General features: G+C 35.5%; 1 protein-coding gene across 1 annotated transcript in view; it reads left to right on the top strand.

The window, feature by feature from the left end:
* Nucleotides 1–530: 530 nt before the first annotated feature.
* LOC117177744 (mothers against decapentaplegic homolog 6) overlaps nt 531–9,239 on the top strand; it is a 98,419-nt gene continuing 89,710 nt past the window's right edge. The window contains exon 1 of the mRNA XM_033368647.1: nt 531–591. The gene's annotated coding sequence lies outside the window, so the exon portion shown is untranslated. The remainder of the gene's footprint in view (nt 592–9,239) is intronic.

The raw sequence follows: 9,239 nt of genomic DNA on the forward strand, positions 1-9,239 counted from the left end.
GATACAGTTTCTCGAGATTAGATCTTAATTTCCTGGATGCCGGCGTGAGACTCAAGTTTTCTATTTGCAGCCGCATTGTTGAGGACGGCGGCGCCGCTGTTTTTGGATAGATTCGTATTCGTGCAGATTTTGTTCATCCAGGCCAACATCGACGCGATATCTTCAGAATGGCGCCACGTGATGCCGAGAGTGGTCGTCGGGAATGCGAGTAATTTTCGTGTTTGGAAATAGAATGAAATAAAAGCAGCGAATGAATGAATACGAAGAGCGGAATTTATTTTGTGGTAAGCTCATCTATACTCGTGGCTCTGGCGCCGCGCTGGTAACATTCGAGTACATTGGGTACTTTTGAAGGCGCAAGGCATACAGTGCGGTGTTTCACTTTCTGCCATCGAAGAAGAAAGAGGGGGATCAGACGGTGCTTCGCGTGCAGTGATCTACTGACACCTGAGAAATAATGCTGTCAGTTAGCGCCGGCAATTTTTAATAGTTAAGGCGGCTGTTGCGGATGTCAATTACTTCGTTAAAAGTACCCGAGAGTCGAGGAAACAGATTATCAACTTCAAGATATTTTCGTTTCCGCATTACACAGTTTGTGCTTGACTTATACAATATACTAGAAATTAGCGCGTTACTTTTGTATTATGTTTATTATATATTTTATTTATCATTATTTACGATTTATTGCAGAAAGAGCTTAGAATATATTTTCCATTTAAATTCATTAATGTCACTCAAGTCACGAGAAGAGACTAAATTCACTTTGACTCGTAATTCATCTGTAGGCACCAAGTCCCTCTTGATTCACCTAAAGTCAAGTATAATTCATCTAAAGTTGATTGCATGATAAATACATATTGGATAATGATTAAAGTTATTTCCGAAGATTGTCATCAGCATTGATCCTGTTTGTAGGAAAATTCAGAGGGATTGTATAATCTCAATTTATTTAAGGGATTTTGCAGGACTTTAAGGGCATGTGACACACTCGAATACCTATACTACCAACCTCACTTTTTCAGTTTACTGAATTTAAGAACTTTGTTTCTAAATAAAATATTGGACTGAAACTTTGAAAAATATATTAGAAAACCATAAGCTACATTTATCCCACGTGGAAAAGTTAATTGGAACCCGACGTTGCCCCAAATATATTGTCCAATTATTAGTTAAGCCCCAATTAGACAGCCCAATCACTGCCCAACTGGGCTACTGTCTGGGTTGTAACGGTCAGCCCAACAGTTGTCCAGATTAAGGTACCAAGCTGGGCCTTATTTGGGCAGCCCACTTAATGCCCAATTAATAAAAAAAGGGTACAATTATTAAATTTATAAAGTTAAAAGTAATAAATAATAAATATATGTTAGTACTTTTTTTGTAATTAATTGCTTCTTTACGATTCAAAAACTCTTAGCATCCTCTTATTCCGTTTGACCTCCATCCCAGTCTCTTCCAACAATCAGCTCAGTCCTAAAAGCATCTGAAGTGGTGTTTTCTGCAATATATTTGGTTTAGTAAAAATACTCAACTGATTTTGAGAAACAACACAAGGCGATAACTTATTTTGTTTATTTATACTAAAAAAAAAGATCTCTGTAAAAATAAGCTAATTTTATGTAAGCTGGAACGAACTGGACTATACAAGAAAAAATGACATTTGCGACTTTTTTAGTGCAGACGACAGATTCCGTCTGCGGCGTTGCGGCTTGCGCAACCGCACACATTAACAGGCATTAACATACAGACAGGGGGTTTCAAAATTACAACATTCTAAGTTTACAAAAAATGTTTATTTATTGTTGTTTCACTTGAAAATGTTACTATACTCTGCTGATGTCTTTGCTGTTGTTTTTAAGGAAATTTCGAGTTTAATTTAGAGCTTATATCTAATTCGGAAAAAGTTTCATTATTTTAAGCATATGAAATATTGGCATTGTATTAGTGGGCGGAGGAGCCCGTGAGCCCCCCTCCCCCTACCCTGGCACTCATACTAAGAAGTCTATTGTACCACACCCGTGTAAATTGCTCGAAAATGACCAACGACCAGCGTGCGATAGTCCCCTCGATATGAAGTCTCTTCGCACGGAAATCGCTGATTCTTTTTCGAGCCTCTCAAAGTCGCTCAGAGGTTCCCAAGGAACATAGTCCCTTGGACATGGAGCCTCTTCCCTGGGAGGACACTGACCTCTTTTGAAGGGACCTACAGTTTAAGTTGGGCTCCGAACCACCATATCCCTGGTTTAAAGTACATAGAACAATTTCCATTCCCGCGTGAATAAAGTTTGCATGGCGCAAGCCTTGTTCCTGTCCGTTTCCCATGCTTAGGATACGCTAAACATAAATGAATATTCTTAAGAACATGTAAGTGTCAGAGAAAAATAGCCTGCGTTAAAAACGTTTTCTACGACAATTTAAAAAAATTAAATTCGGTCAATAATGAAAACAATTCCAAATGGTGATTCAACGACCCGGGTGCACCAAGTGGCGCCCTAGGTAGCGTAGCATGTATTCAACCAGAACTTTTTCAAAATATAGATTGTTCAACAGCTAGAATTACTAAAATTTGTGAGTCGACGGTCCGGGTGCACCAGATCGAGTACCAGATAGTATAATACGTATTATAAGAGAACTTTTAAAAAATTTAATTTGTCAACTGACCATTTGGAACTGTTTTCTTTATTCACAGAATATGAATTTTAAAAAAGTTCTCCACGAATAAGTATTAAACTACCTGGTGCTCGACCTGGTGCACCTGGATCGTTGACTCACCATTTTGAGTAATTTTGGCGGTTGGAACAATCTAAATTTTGAAAAAGTTATCGTAGAAAACGTGCTAAGATACCTGGGGCGGGACCTGGTGCACCCAGGTCGTCGACTAACCATTTGGATCTGTTTTCATTCACCAAATTTATATGTTTTTAAAGTTCTCATAGAATACGTATTAAACTACCTGGTGCTCGACCCAGTGCGCCCGGATCGTTGACTCACCATTTTGAGTAATTTTGGCTGTTGGAACAATTTAAATTTTGAAAAATTTCCCGTAGAAAACGTGATAAGCTACCTGAGACGCGACCTGGCGCACCCCGGTCGTCGACTAACCATTTGGAACTGTTTTCATTATTCACAAAATTTAAATTTTCTAAAAGTGCTCGTAGAATACGTATTAAACTACCTGGTGTGCGGCCCAGTGCACCCGGGTATTGAACTTACCATTTAGAAACGTGTCGGCTATTGGCAAACCTAAGATTTTCATTTTTAATGCAAGCTCATTTTCCATGACACTTACATGTTCTTAAGAATATTCATTTGTGGTTAGCGTGTCCTAAGCATGGGAAACAGACAGGAGCAAGGCTTGCGCCATGCTGCCATTCAGCCGTTACCCATGCTTTAGCCAGATATTTCCAAGTGTCTTGCCATGCTTGAGCCATGCAAACTTTTTTCACGCGGGTTGTTACCGGCACAGGGATCGAACCCCAGTCCTCCTGCTTGGAATACACGGAGAAAAAGATATCGCACAATGATATCGCAAAACCTCTATATTGCAAGAAAGCGCAATATGATAACGTACGATCAGGTCCGGAGCTTTGTACAATATTATAATGCACTAATATCACAGAAAAAAAATAAGTTAAATTTTGTTGCTGTCGTCTAAAAACTTGCAATGTAGGATCTTACGATTTTGCGATATTATAATGCGATAATCACGATATATAGCGCAGGAATTACGATATATATTGTAATTCATGCGATATAGTTTTCTCAGTGTAGACTTCTCGTAATGTTAAAAGAAAAATGTTAGTGCATGAACAATATTTAATGGTCAGAAGTTCTTTTTCAGGATGAGAGAAAAAAATGTTCATGAAATAAATGTACTTCAACATTTTCCAACAAAATATAATAAACAAGCAATATTCGTAAATAATTCATTTTCTATGTAAGTTTCTTGTTTAAGAATTATTTTCATTTATATGAATGAATTATGGCTGCTAGATTCTCCTCGAATCACTCATTATTTTTCAACTCGAATACATAATTTATTATCCTAACGGGGTTTTTGATCAGAATTATCCCGATTTATTTATTCCTAAATGGATACAGTTTACACAATAACTTTGCAGATGTAAATAGCAGCTGACCACAGACGATGTCTTATCTCTCTACTGCCCTCTAAAGATATAACTGGGTTTTCATTTTGTGGGGCCAGACTTAAGTGCTCTAATAGTGCTTACTTTGGGCGATCTATGGGTAAGCTCAATTTAAGCCCAATTAACTACAAAATCAAGCACTGATCGGCTTTATCAACATAAGTTTTAACAATTAAAACTTCTGAATAATTGGAAAAGTTTCAGGATTTGGCTGGGATTGCATCCACTGACTCTGGGGTTATTCACAAAATACGTGATACGTGGGGGCGTTCTATGGGTATACCCAAAAAAGCCAAATCAAGAAATCAAACACTGATCGGTTTTATCAATATAAGTTTTGATAAGTCAAAATTCTGAATAATTAGAAATGTTTCAGGATTTGGGTGGGATTACATCTACTGTAAAATAATCTTTTAATTGATTTCACTTTTTGTTATCTGGGCAGCCCAGTTGGGGTCCAATTGGCGCCCAATTATAAGTTGGGATAAGCTGGGCGATTTCCACATGGGATGTACTTCACTTGAGTAGGAATTTAGCTAAAAATTATTTTCAAAGAAATTAAAAACTAGGACCATTTTTTAACATATTTTCTTAGTAATTTGACATTTTTTAAACCTAAGAACTTTTTTTATGTGAAATATGCTCCTCAAACTTTAAGAGAGAAAAATGAATGTTCAAACGTAACATCTAGTTGTTCAGGATTAACATATTTTATGTTTAACTATAGGACAGCAATCTAGGTGTTCAAAGTTATGTCAAATAACGTCTGTAAATATTTAAGAAGTTTACTAATGTTCATTTAAGGAATTAATTGATAACTTATTTGTGAAAGTATATAGTCGTTAAATATAGTCGTTAAATTCAAATACGCGATGCACATGCGCTCGGAGGGTTTGAGCATCTGAATGTGTTTCAGTTTAACATAACAAAATTTGGCATGAATATCTGCATGCTAGGTGCTTACCCTTTGAACATCTAAATCTAAATTCTAAAAATCCATTTTTCTCCGTGCTGTAAATTACGTTTATGTGAGTCTTTTACATCTCGCAGATATTTTGAGCATAAAACAAGTTCTTAGGTACAAAAAGTGTCAAGGTTACAAAGAAAATATGTCAAAAATGGTCCCAGCTTTAATTTGTTTGAAAATAATTTTTTGCGAAATTCCAACTCAATTGAAGTACATAAACGTAGTTTATGGTCTCTGATACACTTACCAAAAGTTCAATCCGATATTTTATTTACAAGAAAAGTTCTTGGGTTAAAAAAAAATTCAGTGAACTGATAAAGTGAGGTCGGTAATATAGGTAATTGAGTGTGTCGCATGCCCTCAAGGGACTTCAGGATGTTAAATCAGATTTTAAAAGATTTTACGGGATTTAAAAATATTTGTAAGAGTTTTAATAATTTCTCGGCATTTCAAAAAGGATTTCAAGATATTTAAAAAAACGTCGTTAAGAATATCCACGAATTTTAGAAGATTTCTTGCGATTCAAAAGATTTAACGGAATTTCAAGGGATTTTCGAATAATGATTTTTAATGGATTTAACGATATTTTAAGGTACTTCAAGAGAATCGGAGAGAATTCCTCGGATTTTAAAGATTTCAAGAAAACTCGTAATATTTCGAAATATTTAACGGAATGTCAAGGATTTTAACCGATTTTTAGAGTTTAAGGAATTCCCATCGATTTTGAGAGATTATTATGGATTTTATTAGTACTTAAAAAAATTCAAGGATTTCACGAAGTCTAGACGAATTTTAATGGTCTTTTTACAGTTTTTAAACCACTTTTATGGTTTTTAAAGAACTTCTAGAAATTTCCAGGGAGCTTAATTGTTTTAGGATTTTAAGAGATTATGAACGATATCTATGAAACTCACAGAATTTCAAGATAGCTACACATACATTAAAAGATTTTCCCAAAGAACTCATGACATTTCAAAGGTTTTCAGGGGTAAATCTCAAATATTAAATAATTGTTTTTAACATTATTTATCAATTTTATCATTTAAAATTTTGTGGTTGGTGAAGGTGTAGGTCATCAGATTTCAAGAATAGTTAAATCCTTGACTCTAAATTTATTGAACGCATATATAATATGAAATATGAAACAATAAATTTGAAACCAAACAAGTAAGGGTATAATTTGCATGATAGTATTAAAAGTAACTTCAAAGGCCAAAATCGGTTTCAATTAGCACATAAAAAAAATTATAAAAAGAAAGCTTGTCTAAGAAATGGACGCTTTCTGATGAATGTAAATGATTGAAAGCGGTTGCAATTACAATTGTAAACGTCATCAGCATTCGACTAAATTTTAACTCCTCTGAATTCGCCTAAAATAACTTGAGATCAATTGAAGACACTGTATAGTATTTTTCAATCCCGTGCAGAAATTTCCAAATGTTTGCCTTATTTCCGATTTGGGCCAGATTGGGCACACAATTTTGTGGTTGTTAAATTTGGCCCCCTCTAGATCCCGGCTTAACAGCCAAGCTTGCCAGTAGATGGCGCTCCATTAATTTCGGGGACTAAAGTGGATTGACTCCAAATCGCCCAAGTTTCCACGTAAAGTAGGTATAGTATACTTCAAAATATTCCTGAATTACGTGTTGAAGACTATTATAAGTAAATTTATTAAGAATGTTAAGATGAAACCTAACCTCAAATGAGGTTATTTATTTATAAGAAAAGTAGCAAAAGTAATATTTCATTCGTTGAATGTGAAAACGAATTAGATCAACAATGACGTCATAAACATATTTATTTTCACGTATTTTTATGTGATTTGATACAATCGGAATGTAAATACAACCTTCTTATTTATATTCGCTTTTGTAAAAATAACTTAAAGAGCCAGTGCGACATTATAATCCACTTATTTCAAAATAACTTTCCACAATTAGGTTCAATATAGAAATTGAAAGCAACTTCAATTTAGAAATGAAAACCAAAAATATATTGCAAAATACTTAAATGGCTTATCATGCACAAATGCTGGCTGTTATATTGCGTCGTTTGGCTTTTTCCGTTTGCTCGAAAAAAAAGTGTCTGACATACTCCAATTTTTTCATATCGCGATCTGTTAGATAACCTGATATTTATATTTTCATATTTCAGTTAAGGAGGTGATATATTCGGTTTGAATATAATTTTATTTAAGAATCCCTTTTAATTAAGAATAAGAAAAATAAATTAATATGGGCCCGCTCTGGGCCAGGTATGGTTATCTCTGGGCGCAGCGCTTGGGCCCTGATCGGGCATCGCGTCTTATTTCGAGTCTGGCCCCATCTAGATAGCCTGATTTGGGCTAAATTCTGCCCGATCTGGCCCCAATCAGATCCAAATTGGAATTTCTGCACGGGATACTTTTATTCATTAAGCTTATTTACAATCACTGGATTCACTAAATCCATTGGAGTCAGTTGAAATCCTTAGACGTTATTATACTAGGGTAAGCGTGATCCATTCCGTGATAAATGAAGTAATGTGTGGGGGGGGGGGTGGATTTTTAGATTGAACTAGAATTGCCGTGTTATTTATTTAAATAATACGTTCGTTCCGCAAAACTGCTTCGACCCAGGTTGCTGATCAAACGCTCTAGCGATCACTCCACGTGAATAGCTTCACAAAATCATCATGTGAAGCTTCCCACTCTGGCCCAATAGTATTCACGGTCTTTTGTTTCAGACGTCATTCTCTCCACTGATACTCATCTTTATGCAATTCTTATAAACTACATATTTGTCGCTATACTTTCCTGTCCTGACATATCTTTCTAGCTTCCTTCACTTTTATGCATTTTCTCATGCAAGCTCTTTCGTTTCTATGGCTTTTTATGTCTCTTCGAATTAGGGTCTCATACACACATTCTAACTATTCTTTTCGCGGTCTGCCTCTGGGTACACTGTGATTTACTTTACCTTCATATACTTGTTTCGTTAGTCGTTCATCTTTCATATTCTCAGCGTGTTCAAAACATCTTAAAGAATTTCTTTCACATATATAGACGAGTGTTTTCTCTACACCGCATTCTTTGAGGATTATCTCATTACTCATACTTTGTTTAACAGTGATTTGCCGCATATTATGTGCAGGAATTTCATGTTAATCGCGTTTTTACTCTTATCCTTTTCTTGGTAGGTCCAGTTCTCGCTACCTTACAATACTGTTTGTATAAATACAGAATCATGTATTGCCCTTTTTGCTCTATTTGATATATTTTTACTTCTGATAATGGGCCTAGCACAATGTTGCACATTGTTTTCTCACCCTTTTCTTCAAACATCATAATTTTTGTTTTATTTACTGTAATGTTAAGGCATATGTTCTTCATGCTTGTATTCAGTTCGATCAAAATTCTTTGCAAGTCTTCCATTAACTCTGCCATAACATCCTTTTTATCTGAGGACGCTAACCCACGCACATAGGTTACTTTTTTTTATTGATTCAAACAAATTTGCTTGGATTGGTGTCACCACCTACAGCTTTTTGAACCATTGGAAATTTAATTTCAAATAGACTACCGCATTTATTGTTTTTGTCCTCTGTATTAACTTTGTCGCACGGTCTTATCATAGCATTTTTAACGAAAATCGAGAAATTTTCTATATTTATAGGTCACTTAGTAGCGAATGCTCGCATCAGAATGCGACAAAAATTATGCTCACAAACTATCATATATTACGTATTTTTTCCCGCTGAACACGATTCTGTGATCAGATTGAAGATTTAACCGCTGCAGGTCTCGATTATCGTGCTTTAAGTAAAAAAATGTTTTGCTATTTTTCGCTATTTTCACATAAAAGCTCGAAATAAGCCAATTTTACGAGATAAAGCTCAAAACTAGCTCTACAATCGTGTTTACCGGACAAAATTACTTACACGGAGAAAAAGATATCGCACAGTGATATCGCAAAATCTCTATATTGCAAGAAAGCGCAATATGATAACGTACAATCAGGTCCCGGAGCTTTGTACGATATTATAATGCACTTACGAGGGTGGATTGATAAGTTTCCGGCCTGACCAAGAGATGGCGCCACTAGGCCTACCTTGAGGTGGCGTTCTATAGTACCATCCTTAGATAGCTT

The sequence above is a fragment of the Belonocnema kinseyi genome, chromosome 8 (genome assembly GCF_010883055.1).
Source record: "Belonocnema kinseyi isolate 2016_QV_RU_SX_M_011 chromosome 8, B_treatae_v1, whole genome shotgun sequence".
Lineage (NCBI taxonomy): Eukaryota > Metazoa > Arthropoda > Insecta > Hymenoptera > Cynipidae > Belonocnema > Belonocnema kinseyi.